The 19,818-nt window shown below is 46.4% G+C and overlaps 1 pseudogene; it reads right to left on the reverse strand.

The window, feature by feature from the left end:
• Positions 1 to 17,554: 17,554 nt before the first annotated feature.
• The window catches only part of LOC139228724 (zinc finger protein 208-like), a 197,311-nt pseudogene continuing 195,047 nt past the window's right edge, over positions 17,555 to 19,818 (reverse strand).

Raw genomic sequence — 19,818 nt, forward strand, 5'->3', positions numbered from 1 at the left:
CAAAATGGACCCCGTTGCCTTGGGACACCCTGTATGTTCTCAAATATTAACTGCCATCTACAACAGCCTTCAATCCGCCGCCAACCTTACCCTCCAGCGGGATATTGTTGCATATACCTCTCACTCCGTAGCTGCTCTCTTGGGTCAACTGCAGACTCAACATCTTACCATGGCCAGGCAAAACAGATATGAGATCTACCTACTAAATAATCCTAAGCTGACCTTTCGGCACTGTACTGCCATTAATCTGGCCTGTTTTCTTACGGAGCCACCCCAAGATGAGGAAGAACTGAGTCACGACTGTTTATCTTTAATTCAAGAGGCCAACTCGGTCAGGGAAGATTTAGTTGATGTACCAATGGAAGACCCCGACTGTATTATGTACGTTGACGGAAGCTCTTCCATTGACCCAGAAGGCGGACGAATTTCGGGATACGCCATAGTAGACCAGGAGAATCAGGTCCTGGAATCTGCTGCCTTTGAGACCGCCTATTCCGCCCAACAAGCTGAACTATTCGCCCTCACTCGAACCTGTATCTTAGCTAAAGACCTCAAGGTCAATATCTATACCGACTCTAGGTATGCCTTTGGGGTAGCCCATGATTTCGGACAATTATGGAAAAACAGGGGATTCTTAACCTCAAATAGAAATGAGATATCCCATAGGCAACTAGTATCGGACTTGTTGCAGGCCCTCATGCTCCCCAAGCGTATTGCCATTGTCAAGTGTACCGCCCACACTACCGGAAAATCTCCGGTTGACATAGGAAACCGCTGTGCTGACAGAGAGGCCAAACAGGCCTCTCGCGGACAACAAATAGTGGTGCCCAGAATGATGAGTCAAATCCTGCAGAGGATAAGTTAGCCTCGGAAAAACCAATGCCAACCATCCAAGATGTCATTAAAGCACAGGAGGACGCTCCTGAAAAAGATAAACTGTTGTGGAAAGATTATGGATGTACTTATGACAATGTTTCTAAACTCTGGACCACTCCCGCGGAACAGACTTGCATGTCTGACGAGTTGGCTCTATAGGTTATTGAATGTATGCACTTTGCTACTCATTGTGGAACAAGGACAACAAGTGACACACTTTTGGCCACTTGGTGGCACCCTAGACTCCAGGTGCTGGCCCAGAACATCAGTAGTCGCTGCCTTGTTTGCCAACAGCATAATCCAGGGAAGGGAGTCCCCTGTGATTGGGCTAAAACGCCCCTACCAGAAGGTCCCTTTGAGACCTTGCAGTTGGACTACATTGAGTTGCAAAGAGTTCAGTGTTACAAATATGTGTTAGTAATAGTAGATGTGTTTAGCAAATGGATCGAAGCTTACCCTACCCTGGACAATAAGGCTCAAACTGTTGTTAAGGTGTTAATGAGGGAAATTGTTCCTAGATATGGTATCCCAGCTCGACTGAGTTCCGATAATGGCCCTCACTTTATTGGTCAAGTTAACAAAGAATTCTGTTCCCAGATGCGCATTAACCAGCAGCTGCATTGTGCCTACCGACCCCAAGCTGCGGGACTAGTTGAACGTGCTAATCAAACTCTTAAAACCAAGCTTGCAAAACTGGTAGCATCAACCGGACTCAATTGGCTTAAACTTCTTCCCATAGCCCTATTCCAGATCCGAACTACTCCCACCGGTAAGGCTAGACTGACCCCCGCTGAGGTCATTTATGGTAGGCCCCTTAGGACCCCATGGAATCAGAATGTCCCCTCTACTGTCCAGTTCCACCACATGACTAAGGAAATGACCACCTATGTTCTTTCCCTGACTCAGGCTCTGCGAATAGCCCACAACCAGGTTCGAGATGCTCACCTCGACCTCCCAGTTTTGCCCGAATCGTCTCACGTGGCACCAGGGAAGTATGTCCTGATTAAGAAATGGATTCGAAAGGGACTAGAGCCACAATGGGAGGGGCCTTTTCAGGTGTTACTTACTACCCCCACTGCAGCTAAGGTTGAGGGGAGAAGCGCCTGGGTTCACCTGCACCACTGTAAACTTATCACCCCATAACGAACCTATTTTACAGGTTGTCCTAACCCCTGTTTCTGTTCCAGACTTCCTCTTCTCCATAGCTGAATAAGGTCATTCCTAGGAGCATCCCGACTAACCGAGTGGGTCCCGAGGAGAACAGTTTGAACCCCTGCCCGTAGTGATAGACAACCAGCTACAGCGACAGTGACCTGAGAAGAGAGGGGAGAAAACCGAACTCTTTGAATCAGCAAAATATTCGGACTATTTATCCTTGTCCATAGAGACGCTACAAGAAACATTTTGTTCTCGAGTAATTGTTAACCTAGAGCGATAAGATGAAACTGTGTCTGTGTGCCACAGTCTGTATAGTAGCGTTGGTGTACGTCAAGTGTGGCGCGTGGGAAGCAAGACTGAAGCGAGAGCTCCATGTAAACACGTTCCTATACATGTCTTATGTTTATGCGCGAAACAGGAACTTTTCTAGTTGCTGGGTGTGCTCACATATCCCTATACATTCCAAAGAGGGAATTCCTTTGCGCCCCGTTCCACTGACCCTAACTGAGACTGTCAAGTGGCTTCTGAGCCAGACTAGCATGAGAGGAGGGGGGCCAATGCAAATACAAAAGATGAAAGGCGGGTCAAGAGAGGGATCACGGAGGGCAGGAGGAGCATCATACTGTTACCGCGTGGACAACCACGGGGGCGTCACCGAGTGGGAGAGTGCTGGATATCCCATTAGTCAAACATTCCAGGGATGGTACCAACCACCCTATGACCATAAAATGGAACCCCCATTCTTAGTCCTGACCAATACCTCGGGGATCGGGAGGCCAACCGGGACCATATGTTTAACCCGAAATGACACCAGCAGCAAGGGACATATCATAGGGTACAGCGATTGCCCACACAACTTCAACATCACAACAGGTGCACGAGTCACTATCCTCTCTCACCTTCCGAATAAAACAGGTGGAGGTCTGTGGGCCCAGTCTTGGGACCCCAACACAATATATAAAAAGGCAGCGTATAACGGCACGTATTTTGTGTGCGGGCATAGGGCATATCCCTGGTTACCTAGGCGATGGACAGGGTCCTGCTATTTGGGATATGTGGTGCCATTTGTGCGGCAAACACGTATCGTGACAGAAGCACATGCCTCCAGCCGACACAGGCGAGCCCTCACCCCTGTCGAGAGGTTCTTTGGGGTCATGATGTTCCCATTCAGGATAGGACACACCATGGATGAAGTACAGAACCTAGAGAGGGTATTGGAACAGATAGCTAACTATACTGCTGAAGCTCTGGAGGACATCACGGCCGAAATGGTAGCAATACGGACCATAGCATTACAAAACCGAAAGGCCCTCGATTATCTGTTAGCTGAGAAAGGGGGGACATGTGCCCTGATAGGATCTGAATGTTGCACTTACATTCCCGATAGTTCAGAAAACATAACCAATCTCGCTGATCACATAAGAAGGGAGGTAAAGAAGTTATCCACGCCAGCAGGAGGATCTGGCTGGTTTAATTGGCTATTAGGTGGATCCTGGGGATCCTATCTCATGCATGGGGCAATTATTCTCATCGTAGTAATAATTACCTGTTGCTTGATTATTGGTTGCTTTAACCTTTGTTGTAAAGTCATGATGGCAAGGTTAGCAAACTCTCTTGTGGCCATGGGCTCCCGGGTTATGATCCAGCAAACTAAAGACCTACTCGACAAGGAGGATCAGGAAAGAGAGTGCGAACGGCTGAATGCGATACTCCTGGAATAGTCACCAGGGTTATCATGGAATGATAAAAGGGGGAGAATGAGAATGTGAATAGAGGGATTGTGAATGTGTCAAGTGGTGAAGAGAATCAGCTGAAAGAAATGTCAATCTGCAATACTTGCAGTGTCGACACAAAGAGAGGTTACTCAGAGTGTGGTCAAACACGAGTTACGCGAAAAGCGAAGTCAGGCATGAGTCAGACGAGAGACAGCTATAACAAGCCATAAAATAGGGAAATACGAAGCCCCGAAACTGTAAACAAGCTAGGCCTAGTGCCCACCCTGTCTGGGGGACCTGTCGGCCTGCCATTGGATGTATTCTGGGGGAAGCAGAAAGTGATTGGATGAACTAAGTGCTAATCAAATGTGTTCTGTTTTGAAAATGTATAACTGCTGTGGTTTTGCGCTGTAACGAGACTTATCCTGAGGGAGTTGAACAAGCTCTAATAGAGTGTGTTCCTTTATCTTGACAAGTCCCGATCGGAGAATCTTCAGTAAAGGTCTTCGTGTCGGTGTATTCGCTGAAACAGATTGAGGGAAAAAGAATCCGTATTATCAGCCTCACCTTGTAAATTGTTTTCACTTTGACTTTGGGGGAGGGAGTGATGTTGTGTAAAGTACGCACTCCCATGTTCCGCCGCCAGGGAGCGCATCCCCTGAAGTCCCAAGGGATCCCAGCACTGTATATAAGCTGGCCCCTAAGGCCTGTTCCTCACTCTGGAGTGTCTTAATAAAGACTGAGGTCACTGTTACTTTAACCTCCCTGTGTGCAGTCTCATCTGTGTTAGGAACACAATAACCTTTATGGTCTCTAATAGGCTCTACTCTTTCTTTAGTTATCCTCTTGCTCTTAATGTATTTATAAAACATCTTTGGGTTTTCCTTGATTTAACTTGCCAAAAATTTTCCATGCTCCCTCTTTGCTTTCCTAATTTCCTTTTTAATTTCAGTCCTGCACTTTCTACAGTTTCTGCAGTATTGAGCCCTCGGTATCTATCATAAGCCTCTCTTCTTTTTCTTTAAGGGAACATACTTGTTCTGAACCCTCTGGATCTCCTCCTTGAATGACTCCCATTGCTCTGACACTGATTTACCTTCAAGTAGCTGTTTCCAGTCCACTGTGGCTAATTCACCTCTCAGTTTATCAAAATTGGCTTTTCTCCAATTGAGAACTTTTATTCCTGTTCTATCTTTGTCCTTTTCCATAACTACCCTAAATCTAATTGAATTATGATCACAACACCAAAATGCTCTCCCACTGATACCCCTTCCATCTGCCCAGCTTCATTCCCTAAAACTAAGTCCAGAACCGCCCCCTCCCTTGTTGGGCTTGCGACATAGTGGCTAAAAACATTCTCCTGAATGCATTTTAGGAATTCCGCACCTTCTATACCTTTCAGACTAATTTTATCCCAGTTAATATTAGGGCAGCTGAAATCCCCGACTATTACTGTCTTATAGTTTTGCACTTCTCAGAAATCTGCCTACATACTTGCTCTTCTATCTCCCTCTGGCTGTTTGGGGATCTCTAGTGGACTCCCAGCACTCCCAAAAGTGATTGCCCCTTTTTTGTTCTTCAATTCGACCCATATGGCCTCATTTGATGATCCTTCCAACATATCATCCCTCCTCACAGCTGTAATTGTTTCTTTAACCAACACTGCGACCCCACCCCCTTCCTTTTTTTACCCCACTCCTTTTTTACCCTCCTCTCTATCCCGTCTGAAAACTCTATAACCAGGAATGTTGAGCTGCCAAACCTGCCCTTCCTTCAGCCATGTCTCAGTAATAGGTATAATATCATACTCCCAAGTGTCTATCTGTGCTCTCAGCTCATCTGCCTTATTCCCTATACTTCTTGCATTGAAGTATATACCATCTAGTACTGCCAAACGCCCTTGTTGAAATGAAATACAGCAAGTGGAGTGTGCTGCAGTCGGAAAATATCTTGGTAATCGTGATCATAGTTTCATAGAAACATAGAAAATAGGTGCAGGAGTGGGCCATTCGGCCCTTCGAGCCTGCACCACCATTCAATAAGATCATGGCTGATCATTCACCTCAGTACCCCTTTTCTGCTTTCTCTCCATACCCTTTGATCCCTTTAGCCATAAGGGCCATATCTAACTCCCTCGAATATAACGAACTGGCATCAACAATTCTCTGCGGTAGAAAATTACACAGGTTCACAACTCTCTGAGTGAACAAGTTTCTCCTCATCTCGGTCCTAAATGGCTTACCCCTTATCCTTTGACCCCTGGTTCTGGATTTCCCCAACATCGGGAATATCCTTCCTGCATCTAACCTGTCCAGTCCTGTCAGAATTTTATATGTTTCTATGAGATCCCCTCTCATTCTTCAAAACTCCAGTGAATACAGGCCCTGTCGATCCAGTCTCTCCTCATATGTCAGTCCTGCCATCCCGGGAATCAGTCTGGTGAACCTTCGCTGCACTCCCTCAATAGCAAGTTCGTCCTTCCTCAGATTAGGAGACCAAAACTGAACACAATATTCCAGGTGAGGCCTCACCAAGGCCCTGTACAACTGCAGAAAGACCTCCCTGCTCCTATACTCAAATCCCCTAGCTATGAAGGCCAACATGCCATTTGCCTTCTTTACCGCCTGCTGTACCTGCATGCCAATTTTCAATGACTGATGTACCATGACACCTAGGTCTCGTTGCACCTCCCCTTTTCCTAATTTTCCACCAATATTCTGCCTTCACGTTTTTGCCACCAAAGTGGATAACTTCACATATATCCACATTGTACTGCATCTGCCATGCATTTGCCTACTCACCTAACCTGTCCAAGTCACCCTGCAGCCTCTTAGCATCCTCCTCACAGCTCACACCGCCACCCAGCTTAGTGTCATCTTCAATTACATTCAATTCCTTCGTCTAAATCATTAATGTATATAGTAAATAGCTGGGGTCCCAGCACTGAGCCCTGCGGCACCCCACTAGTCACTGCCTGCCATTCTGAAAAGGACCCGTTTATCCCGACTCTCTGCTTCCTGTCTGCCAACCAGTTCTTTATCCACGTCAATACATTACCCCCAAAACCATGTGCTTTGATTTTGCACAACAATCTCTTGTGTGGAACTTTGTCAAAAGCTTTTTGAAAGTACAAATACACCACATCCATTGGTTCTCCCTTGTCCACTCAACTAGTTACATCCTCAAAAAATTCAAGAAGATTCGTCAAGCATGATTTCCCTTTCATAAATCCATGCTGACTTGGACCGATCCTGTCACTGCTTTCTAAATGCACTGCTATTTCATCTTTAATAATTGATATCAACATTTTCCCCACGATCAATGTCAGGCTAACTGGTCTATAATTCCCTATTTTCTCTCCCTCCTTTTTAAAAAAAGTGGTGTTACATTAGCTGCCCTCCAGTCCATAGGAACTGATTCAGATTCGATAGACTGTTGGAAAATGATCACCAATGCATCCACTATTTCTAGGGCCACTTCCTTGAGTACTCTGGGATGCAGACTATCAGGCCCTGGGGATTTATCAGCCTTCAATCCCATTAATTTCCCTAACACAATTTCCTGACTAATAAGGATTTCCTTCAGTTCTTAGAAATTTACAGCATTTCGGCCCATCGTGTCTGCGCCGGCCAACAAGAGCTACCCAGCCTAATCCCACTTTCCAGCTCTTGGTCCGTAACCCTGCAGGTTACGGCACTTCAAGTACACATCAAAGTACTTTTTAAATGTGGTGAGAGTTTCTGCCCTTTTAGGCAGTGTGTTTCAGATTCCCACAACCCTCTGTGTGAAGAAATTGCCCCTCAAATCCCCTGTAAACCTTCTACCAATTACTTTAAAATTATGCCCCCTGGCTGTTGACCCCTCTGCTAAGGGAAATAGGCCCTTTCTATCCACTATATCTAGGCCCCTCATAGTTTTATACACTTCAATGAGGTCTCCCCTCAGCCTCCTCTGTTCCAAGGAAAACAAACCCAGCCTATCCAATCTGTCCTCATAGCGAAGATTCTCCACTCCTGGCAACATCCTCATAAATCTCCTCTGTACCCTCTCCAGTGCAATCACATCCTTCCTGTAATGCGGTGACCAGAACTGCACGCAGTACTCCAGCTGTGGCCAAACCAGTATTTTGTACACTTCATTTGCAGATGAGACAAAACTTGGAAGTATATGAACAATGAGGAGGAGAATGATAGACTTCAAGAGAACATAGACAGGCTGATGGAATGGGCAGACATGTGGCAGATTAAATTTAAAGCAGAAAAGTGCAAAGTGATACATTTTTGTAGGAAGAACAAGGCGAGGCAATATATACTAGAGGGTACAATTCTAAAGGTGGTGCAGGAACAGAAAGACGAGGGGGTATATGTGCACAAATCATTGAAGGTGGCAGGACCGGTTGAAAAAGCTGTTAAAAAAGCATACGGGATCCTGGGCTTCGTAAATAGAGGCATAGAACACAAAAAGCAATGAGTTAATGAGGAATCTTTAAAAAAACACAGATTCGGCCTCAATTGGAGTTCTGTGTCCAATTCTGGACACCGCACTTTAGGAAGGATGTGAAGACCTTAGAGTGGGTGCAGAAAAGATTTATAATGGTTCCAGGGATGAGGGACTTCAGTTACATGGGGTTTAAGTTTCAGACTCTCGCTAGAACGGTACACATTGGAGAGTCCCGCCTAATTTGTAGAACAAAAATTACGCCGAATATTTACCTCGCAATTCTCCGATAGCTGTAGGCCCATTTCTAGCTCGGCGCTGCGCAGCAGGAGCTGTTGGGGGCGGAGCTACAGCCCTGCGCCAAAAACAGTGCCGGCAGCTGTGCGCGTGCGCAGTAGCTCCCGGCCCTCCCAGCGTATCCTGTCTCCGGGGCGACGACCCTATCCCTGGCCTAAGGGACGTCACCCCTATCCCCAGCCGAGTGGCCTAACACCGCTTACCTCGTCGGCGGCGGGGCCCGCCCGAAGAGTTGGCAGCAGCAGCAGCCTGGCATCGGCTGCGTGCGGGCCCCGCCCAAAGTCCTCGTCGGGGCCCATTCAGCTTCTTCTTTCCCCCCCACCCCGTTCATCTTTTTCTCTCCCCCGCCATTCATCTTCCCCCTTCCCCCGCCCCATTCATCTTCCCCCTTCCCCCGCCCCATTCATCTTCCCCCCTCACCCCGTTCATCTTCCCCCCATTCATCTTCCCCTCCTGACCCCCCCGTTCATCTTCCCCCCCGCCGTTCATCTTCCCCTCCTGACCCTCCCCCATTCATCTTCCCCCCGTTCATCTTCCCCTCCTGACCCCCCCCGTTCATCTTCCCCCCCCCCCGCCGTTCATCTTCCCCGTTCATCTTCCCCTCCTGACCCTCCCCGTTCATCTTCCCCCCCCCGCCGTTCATCTTCCCCGTTCATCTTCCCCTCCTGACCCCCCCCGTTCATCTTCCCCCCCCCCCGCCGTTCATCTTCCCCGTTCATCTTCCCCTCCTGACCCTCCCCCGTTCATCTTCCCCCCCCCGCCGTTCATCTTCCCCGTTCATCTTCCCCCCCCCCGCCGTTCATCTTCCCCGTTCATCTTCCCCTCCTGACACCCCCATTCATCTTCCCCCCCCCCCGCCGTTCATCTTCCCCTCCTGACACCCCCATTCATCTTCCCCCCCCCGCCGTTCATCTTCCCCGTTCATCTTCCCCTCCTGACCCCCCCCCGTTCATCTTCCCCCGTTCATCTTCCCCCCCCCGCCGTTCATCTTCCCCCGTTCATCTTCCCCTCCTGACCCTCCCCCATTCATCTTCCCCTCCTAACTCCCCCCCCCCATTCATCTTCCCCTCCTAACTCCCCCCGCCTGTTCATCTCCCCCCCCCCCGCCGTTCATCTTCCTTTCCTGCTCATGGCAATGTGTCTAGTCTGTACCCAAACCATCTCCTCTGTGAAGGCCGCCCATTGCTCATTTACTGATTTGTTTGATTCCAATCCACGTGGGCCAGATCACTTTTTAACTATTTGAAATGAGCCCTCCGCCAGTTGAATGATTTCACATTTAATTTTTACTTGTCCTTTACCATAACTACTCAGAACCTAATGATATTGTGATCAGTGTTTCCCAAATATCCACAAAGAAAAAATACAGAGAACATTGAGTACACGCCCCGCCGCCCTGGATAGTCTGATTCACTCTTCCACCACTGCCTCTAGTAGCCTTCCTTCTCTTGGCACTTCCCCGTACAATGGCAGGAGCTCCAACATCTGTCTACATAACATCTCACACTACCAACCAAGGCCTCAACTACTCCTTCCATTTGAGAAATCGATTCATGTGTACTTCCTCCAACCTACTATACTGCGTTCACTGCTCATAATGTGATCTCCTCTACATTAACCAAATGCACAGTAGGTGAGTGTTTTGCTGAAAATCATGGCTTTATATACAAGTCTGACTCTGACATCCCTTGCCACTTTAGTTCTGTTCCATTCCTATTCTGATTATACAATCTTTGGCCTATTCTAGCGATGCTCAATATAGGCTTCAGGACTAGTAACCCATCTTGCCGCTGGGCACTCTGCAGCCATTTGGTTGAAACATTTATTTTAGCAACTTCAGATTATTACTGTACACTCCATTTCCTTCACAGCAAATGTGGAGTAGGTCTCAGTGTCCAGAGGAGAGAAGGCAGCTGAGACCCTTCATCAGATCACAGCACTGGCAGGGGTCCAAGCTCATACAGTAATCCCGTTTTTTTCCTTTTCTTGTGACTGTTGCATTCACCCATTTTACTTGCATTTTTTCCTCTCAATTTCAGATCTAATGATCTTTTACATCATCTACTGAGCAGTTTGCAGGTTATTTAACGTATTAACTATCTCTATGGTTAGTGTATCTATGTATTAGTATATCTGCTGATTCTTTTCCTCCTCCCCTCTCTTTTTCCAACTTTACTAAAACTAATAGAAAAAAAACATTAGTTTAGTTCTAATTTATTCATTATTTAGCATATGCAGACTCAACATACGATTCCAGCCATCTTTGAGCATTGTCACCACCACCACACAATGCGTGTTGGCCACCAGATACTTCAGATGGTGGACATGATTCAATGGCATGGGTATAGTTTGCATTTGTCTAAGGACATTTGTCATTGTTTCAGAGTTCCCATAGGTAAAGATTTGAGGCACATTGTCATTGTCCAGTGCCAGGCGGTGGAGAAGCGCCCAACTAAGACCTGGCCAGTTGAATCCTGGCTGACAGTCTGTCGGGTCAGAGATGATATGGTGGTTTATAGGGACATCATCAGTCCATTTCACACCAGCAAGTTGATAAAGGAAAGTCAAAGGAATCAAGAGAGGTTGACCATATTGGGTGTCTAGAGATTCAAGTGTTGGTGGATAGAACAAATCAGACTAAATTGGCATATGCTTTTGTCACAAAGTTTATTCACCAATTTTGCTACTACATCTGGTCGATGAAGATGTGGACGAGTTATGTTGCAGGGGCAGGGGAGTAGGGTGCACTGTGCCTTACACAAGGCACATAGCAGCATGCAAATGAGTATTCATCAGCTTAATGTGCAATGAGCAAGCTCAGATGGGAGTCCAAATCATCATCGTCATAGGCAGTCCCTCGGAATCGAGGAAGACTTGCTTCCACTCTTTAAAATGAGTTCTCAGGTGGCTGAACAGTCCAATACGAGAACTACAGTCTCTGTCACAGGTGGGACAGATAGTCATTGAGGGAAGGGGTGGGTCGGACTGATTTGCCGCACGCTCTTTCCGCTGCCTGCGCTTGATTTCTGCATGCTCTCGGCGATGACACTCGAAGTGCTCAACGCCCTCCCGGATGCACTTCCTCCACTTAGAAACATAGAAGATAGGTGCAGGAGTAGGCAATTCGGCCCTACGAGCCTGCACCACCATTCAATAAGATCATGGCTGATCATTCCTTCAGTACCCCTTTCCTGCTTTCTCTCCATACCCCTTGATCCCTTTAGCCATAAGGGCCATATCTAACTCCCTCTTGAATATATCCAATGAACTGGCATCAACAACTCTCTGCGGCAAGGAATTCCACAGGTTAACAACTCTCTGAGTGAAGAAGTTTCTTCTCATCTCAGTCCTAAACGGCCTGCCCCTTATCCTAAGACTGTGTCCCCTGGTTCTGGACTTCCCCAACATCGGGAACATTCTTCCCGCATCTAGCCTGTCCAGTCCAGTCAGAATCTTAAATGTTTCTATGAGATCCCCTCTCATTCTTCTAAACTCCAGTGAATACAGGCCCAGTCGATTCAGTCTCTCCTCATATGTCAGTTCAGCCATCCCTGGAATTAGTCTGGTGAACCTTCGCTGCACTCCCTCAATAGCAAGAACGTCCTTCCTCAGATTAGGAGACCAAAAGTGAACACAATATTCCAGGTGGGGCCTCACCAAGGCCCTGTACAACTGCAGCAAGACTTCCCTGCTTCTATACTCAAATCCCCTTGATATGAAGGCCAACATACCATTTGCCTTCTTCACCGCCTGCTTAGAGCAGTCTTTGGCCAGGGACTCCCAGGTGTCAGTGAGGATGTTGCACTTTATCAGGGAGGCTTTGAGGGTATCCTTGTAACGTTTCCTCTGCCCACCTTTGTGCAACTGAATAGCAAAGTGCAAGAGCAGATGAGCATAAAGTGGAGGCATTTACTTCTCAGGCAGAGCTGGCAAGTTGGGTGAGTAGGTTATTTTGAGTTTTGACTTGCTCAGCAGTTTTCAGCAGATGATTTCTGTAGGTTAGTGACCGGTCGAGGATGACCAAGTAAATAAGGTTAGCATCATACTAAGAAGTTGACCATTTAGAATGATAGTGAGTTCACGAGAGGCACTAGTATTGTGCAATTGAAAGATGGAGCACACAGTCTTTGTGATACTCAATTCCAACCAGAGACTGATGTATTAACCTGTGGAATTGGACTTATTTTTTTGGACCTGTTGCACCCCTGTTATAAACCGTTGAGAGATTAAACGCTTGCACATATATTTTGCACTTGGAGTGCCTTATCATGATCTCAAGACATCTCAACACATTTTATACAGTAAATTAGTTTTGTAGTGCAGTGACAGTGCTGTGTGGAGGCAAACCTGGATTCTGAAAAAGCATCACTACACTACAGAAGAGCACAGTTTGAGAAATGACTGGCTGAACTCTTCGCTGGAGGTCAGACACTGAAATGGTTTCTCTCCAGTGAAACTATAACTCCAAAAATCAAATTAAATAAAAACCACCTGCACCTTGCAGGCTCCTCAACTCCATCAACCTCACTGGCTAAACCCAGGAATTCTGTAGACTCAAAGCTCAGCTTCTTCTCAAAGACCAATTAATTGCCATGGCTCCTTTCCACCACTTACAAAATATTGTCCACTTCCACCCCTCCCTCTCTTCCTTTAACACCAAAACATTAACCCACATCATTACCACATTGAAACTCGATCACCTCTCTAAACTAGAAATCATCCAGAATGTTACAGACCACTTTCTCACCTGCACTCCCAACCTCGCCACTGCTTCCTATGTCCCAAAGAACTGGCTACGATCTCAGCCTCAACTTCCAATTTTTTCATGGCCTCCCTATTCTACATCTCCCCCAGCCATATGTCTCTTTTTCACATCCTTTGATCCCAGTTACCTGCCTACTTCTCATTCCCTACTCAACCATCAACAGCCACTCCTTGGGCCACTATGTCCCCAGCTCTCTGGAACTCCCTTCCTCAGCACCTCTGCCTGATCAACTGCTTTCAAAAGTCTCTTATGGGCCCTGCTGATTCACAGTGTTTTTGTCCCTCCTCCCTTTTTCCTTCCCACATGGTGCCCATATCCTCAAAAGTGCTCCTAGACTTATTTCGTACAAGGAGCATTAAAGGAATGCAAGTAATTGCGCTAGTGGTGTTATCTGAGCTGAGCATGATCCTTTTCTCCAACATCTGCCAATATCTTGTTCTCTACTCAACCATCAAGAGCCAGCAACACCATCCTAAAACACCCAGCTCTATCTTACCACCACCTCTCTCATTCCCTGCCTTCAATTTGCCACAGTTTGTCTGACATTCAGTGTTGGGAGCAGAAATTTACTCCAATTAAACATTGCGAAGACTGAAGCCACTGTTTTCAGCCCTCACTACAAACTCCATTCCCTAGTCACCAACGCCATCTCATAAGAACATAAGAAATAGGAGCAGGAGTAGGCCATTTGGCCCCTTGAGCCTGCTCCACCATTCAATAAAATCATGGATGATCTGATCCTGGCCTCAACTGCACTTAGCCGCCCGTTCCCTATAACCCTCGACTCCCTTATCATACAAAAATCTCCACCTTAAATATATTCAAAGACCCAGCCTCCGCAGCTCTCTGGGCAGAGAATTTCAAAGATTCACAACCCTCCGAGAGAAGAAATTCCTCCTCATTTCTGTTTTAAATGGGCAAACCCTTATTCTGAAACTATGCCCCCAGGAGGGGAAACATCCTCTCTGCATCTACCCTGTCAAGCCCCCTCAGAATCTTATATGTTTCAATAACACCTCTTTTTCTTCTAAATTCCAATGAGTATAGGACCAACCTGCTCAACCTTTCTTCATAAGACAACCCCTTCATCTCAGGAATCAACCTCGTGAACCTTTTCTGAACTGCCTCCAATGCAAGTATATCCTTCATTAAATAAGACCAAAACTGTACGCAGTACTCCAGGTGTGGTCTTACCAATGCCCTTAGAAGTTAAAGCAGGACTTCCCTACTTTTATACTCCATTCCCTTTGCAATAAAGGCCAGCATTCCATTTGCCTTCCTGATTACTTGCTGTACCTGCATGCTAACTTTTTGTGTTTCATGTACAAGAACCCCCAGATCCCTCTGTACTATAGCATTTTGTGATCGCTCCACATTTAAATAATAATTTGCTTTTTGCTTTTTTATTTCGCCTACCAAAGTGGATAACCTTACATTTTTCCACACTCACTTATCCTATCTATATCCCTATGTAGATTCTTTGCATCCTCCTCACAACTTGCATTCCCACCTATCGTTGTATCATCAGCAAATCTGGCTACAGTACACTCGGTCCCTTCATCCAAGTCATTAATATAAATTGGCCACTGTCCGAGGCCGAACTAGACTATTCACAACGTTGGCATCCTATTTGACCCCGAGTTGAACTTCCAATCCCATATCCTCTCCATCACCATGACTGCCTACTTCCATCTCGAATATCGCCGATCTCCGCCCCGCCTCAGCAATCTGCGACTGAAACTCTCAACCATGCTATTGTTACCTCCAGAATCGACTATTCTCAGTAAACTACTGCTCATCCAAAACGCTGCTGCCAGTATTCAACTTGCACCAAGTCCCATTCACCCATCATCCCTGTGCTCTGACCTATATTGGCTCCCAGTCTGGTAACGCCTCGAATTTAAAATTCTCATCCTCTTGTTCAAATTCCTTCATGGCTTTGCCCCTCCCTATGCCTGTAACCTCCTTCTGCCCTACAACCCTCCAAAATCTCCGCATTCCTCCAATTCTGGCCTCTGATCAATTTTCATCTCCCCACCATTGGTGACCATGCCTTCGGGTGCCTAGGTCTAAAGCTCTGAAATTCCTGCCCTAAACCTCTCTGCCTCTCTATCCTCCTTGACCCAGCTTTCCTAATATCTCTATGTGGCTCAGTGTCAAATTTTGTCTGATAATGCTCCTGTGAAGTGCCTTGGGACATTTTACTGTGCTAAAGGTGCTATATAAATGCAAGTTGTTGTTGTCCTCACCTGATAACCTTTCTTGCCAAAACCACTGGAGACCATATGCCAACCCAACCCAGCTCAGTTCAATTACTTTGTAAACTCTTTTCTGCCCTTTCCTTTAGGTTTTCGAGGAATATAAACCATTCCTGCTAAAGAGAGTAAATGTGGATTGGCAACCAACTCCACCAATAGATGGATGTTACTAGAGTTGGCAGATGATGTCACCCAAGTGAAATACTTGCTTTGTCTTCCTTTAACTTTTCATCTTTGATTTTAATTTCAATTAACAGTCCCTCTTCCATTAGCTCATCAGGTCAAAAGTTTGTTTTATACTAATTGAGAGTTAACCAAACTTTTTCAAGAATGAAATTGCTCTATAATTACTATATTTTATACAATGAAATTAGCTCTTCCTCAACCTGTAGCGGCAGCACAATTGTGACCATAGTGCTAGCTAAAGTATGTATCTCTCTTCATAAAAATATAGTAAGGGATTTTACTCAAAATCAATTTGGAAAATAAATCAGAGGATATCATTACAAACAGAATAAGAACATAAGAAATAGGAGCGGGAGTAGGCCCTATGGCCTCTTGAGCCTGCTCCATTCAATAAGATCATGGTTGATCATTGACCTCAACTCCACTTTCCTGTGCTATCCCCATATACCTTGATTCCTCTAGACTCTATCTATCTATCCATCTATCTCAGTCTTGAAGATATTCAGAGACTCAGCATCCACAGCCCTCTGGGGCAGAGAATTCCAAAGATTCACAACTCTCTGAGTGAAGAAATTCCTTCTCATCTCTGTCTTAAATGGCCTCCCCCTTATCCTGAGACTGTAACCCCCAGGCTGTGGGATCTTGCGGAGACTGTACATGGCTCAGAGACATGGACCATGTACAGTAAACACCTCATGGTCTGGAGAAATAGCACCAACGATGTCTCCGCAAGATCCTACAAATCCTGGGAGGACAGGCACACCAACATCAGCGTCCTCGTCCAGGCTAACATCCCCAGCATTGAAGCACTGATCACACTCAATCAGCTCCACTGGGCAGGCCACATAGTTCACATGCCAGACACGAGATTCCCAAAGCAAGTGCTCTATGCAGAGCTCCTTCACGGCAAATGAGCCAAAGGTGGACAGTGGAAATGTTACAAGGACACCCTCAAAGCCTCCTTGATCAAGTGCAACATCCCCACTGACACCTGGAAGTCCCTGGCCAAAGACCTCCCTAAGTGGAGAAAGTGCATCTAGGAGGGAGCTGAGCACCTCGAGTCTCAATGCCGAGAGCATGCATAAATCAAGCACAGGCAGCGCAAAGAGCGTGCGGCAAACCAGTCCCACCCACCCCTTCCCTCAACGACTATCTGTCCCACCTGTGACAAAGTCTGTCTCGTATTGGACTGTTCAGCCACCAAAGGACTCACTTTGGGAGTGGAAGCAAGTCTTCCTCGATTCCGAGGGACTGCCTATGATAATGATGATGATGACCCCCCCAGTTCAAGACACTCCAGCCAAGGGAAACATCCTCTCAGCATCTACCCTGTCAATCCCCTTCAGAATCTTGTATGTTTCAGAATGTAAATTGAAGGAATAAATTCCTCATATTTTGCACTGTTAAGATTGCGAAACATATGGTCATCTGGTGTGGTGAATGCTGCTCAAATGAAGCATTCAATGAGGAACTGTATCAATTCCTGATTCAGCATAGTGGAGGGAAGGAGTTTATGGGAGGTGAAAAGATGGAAAATGGATGAAGAGGCAGAAGCTAAGTAGCAAAGCGAGCTGGTGAGCTTCTCAGCAGTTATTTGTGAGTACCTTTACAAAATTATGTCAAATGAGCTTTTGGACTATTTCCTGCAGTCGTGGCATAGATACAGTTCCTCCCTGGTGTGAATGCTTGTGAACTCCCAGTGCCAATTCCCACTTGAAGCCCTTCCCACACCACATTACACTGAAATGGCTGTTCTGTTGTGTGTGTGTGCGCTGATGGCTCACCAGGTTGCACAACTAGCAGAAATCTTTCCGTTGGGCACTGAAATGGTTTTTCTCCTGTGTGCGTGTTCTGGTGCGTCACTAAGTGGGATGACTGTTGCAGGTCAGGCACTGAAATGGTTTCTCCCCGGTATGTATACGCTGATGCTTCACCAGTGAGGACAGTTGGCGGAAGTCCTTCTCACACCTGGGGCATTTGTATGACCTTTCACCGCTGTGAATACGCTTCAGCCGGGACAGGTTTGAGGAATCATTGAAAGCCTTCCCACAGTCTGAACACTTGAATGGCTTTTCTCCAGTGTGCATGCCCTCATGTCTGCGGAGCCTGCACGAGTCATTAAAACTCTTCCCACAAGTCGGGGATTGGAATGCTTTCTCTGCTGTGTGCGTCCCCTCGTGCTTGCGGAGGTTGGATGAATGATTGAAGTCCTTTCCATAGATGAGACATTTGAAAGGCTTCTCTCCCGTATGGACCAGCTGCTGTAATCCGAGGTGAGAGTTTTGGTTGAAGCTCTTTCCACACTCAGAGCAGACGAAGAGCTTCTGCCCATCTTGGAAACACTGTGATATTTCAACCTCTTGGAATTGTTTGAAGTGATCATGTCGTGGAACGTTGATCTTCACTGAAAAACATAGTTTGGTTGAGGCATGCCCTCTAAAACAGATAGATCACAATTACTGTCTTTTACACATTACAGCGAAGCTCCCTCATTTTTAATTACCTTTTTCTTTGTTTCCATCGCAAGATTCCTCTTTAACTAATTTCTACCCTTTATGGATAACCATCCGTGGCTAACTAAGGAAATAAAGAATGGTATCAAATTGAAAACAAGGGCATACAATATGGCCAAGACTAGTGGGAGGCCAGAGGATTGGGAAACTTTTAAAAGCCAGCAAAGAATGACTAAAAAAATGATAGAGAGGGAAGATAGATTATGAAAGTAAACTAGCACGAAATATAAAAACAGATAGCAAGAGTTTTTCCAGGCACATAAAAAGGAAAAGAGTGATTAAAGTAAATGTTGGTCTCCTAGAGGATGAGACTGGGGAATTAATAATGGAGAACAGGGAAATGGCAGAGACGTTGAACAAATGTTTTGTATCGGTAGAAATCACTAAAAACATCCCAATAGTGGATAAACAAGGGGCTATAGGGAGGGAGGAACCTAATACAATCACTATCACTAATGAAGTAGTACTCGGAGATCAGAGGAGGTGGCGCGGGAGTCCGGGGGAGGCCTATAAAAGGCCCGTCATCGGAGGAGCGTCGACAGATCGGAGGAGGCTAGCTGGTGCAGGGAGAGAAGGCAAAAAAGTTTTTTTTTTTTTTAAATCGAATGGTGATGTCACAGCCAAGGAGATAAGTGATTGGCTGGTGAATGGTGAGTAGTTTTTCTTCTTTTTTTTTCCTTTATCAGTAAGTAACCTTTGACATTATTGCCAAATTAAATTAATTAAAGGTTAAGTCATGGCAGGAGAGCCCAGACCCGTGTCATGCTCCTCCTGTGCTATGTGGGAACTCAGGGACGCTTCCAGTGTCCCTGACGACTACATGAGCAGGAAGTGCATCCTGCTGCAGCTCTTGACAGACCGCATTGTGGCACTGGAGCTGCGCATGGATTCACTCTGGAGCATCCGCGATGCTGAGGATGTCATGAATAGCACGGTTAGTGAGTTGGTCACACCGCAGCTAAAGGTTACTCAAGTAGATAGGGAATGGGTGACCATCAGGCAGAGCAGTGGAAGGAAGGTAGTGCAGGGGTCCCCTGCGGTCATCCCCCTCCAAAACAGACACACCGTTTTGGGTACTGTTGGGGGGGATGACTCACTAGGGGAGGGCAGCAGCAGTCAAGTTCATGGCACCGTGGGTGGCTCTGCTGCACAGGAGGGCATGAAAAAGAGTGGGAGAGCTATAGTGGTAGGGGATTCAATTGTAAGGGGAATAGATTGACGTTTGTGTGGCCGCAAGCGAGACTTCAGGATGGCATGTTACCTCCCTTGTGCAAGGGTCAAGGATGTCTCGAAGCGGCTGCAGGACATTTTGGAGGGGGAGGGTGAACAGACAGTTGCCGTGGTGCATATAGGTACAAACAATATAGGTAAAAAACGGTATGCGGTCCTACGAGTTGAATTTACGGAGCTAGGAGTTAAATTAAAAAGTAGGACCTCAAAGGTAGTAATCTCAGGATTTCTACCAGTGCCACGTGCTAATCAGAGTAGGAATTGCAGGATAGCTAAGATGAATACGTGGTTTGAGGAATGGTGCAAGAGGGAGGATTCAAATTCCTGGGATATTGGAACCGGTTCTGAGGGAGCTGGGACCAGTACAAACTGGATGGTTTGCA

The sequence above is a fragment of the Pristiophorus japonicus genome, chromosome 2 (genome assembly GCF_044704955.1).
Source record: "Pristiophorus japonicus isolate sPriJap1 chromosome 2, sPriJap1.hap1, whole genome shotgun sequence".
Classification (NCBI taxonomy): Eukaryota; Metazoa; Chordata; class Chondrichthyes; family Pristiophoridae; genus Pristiophorus; species Pristiophorus japonicus.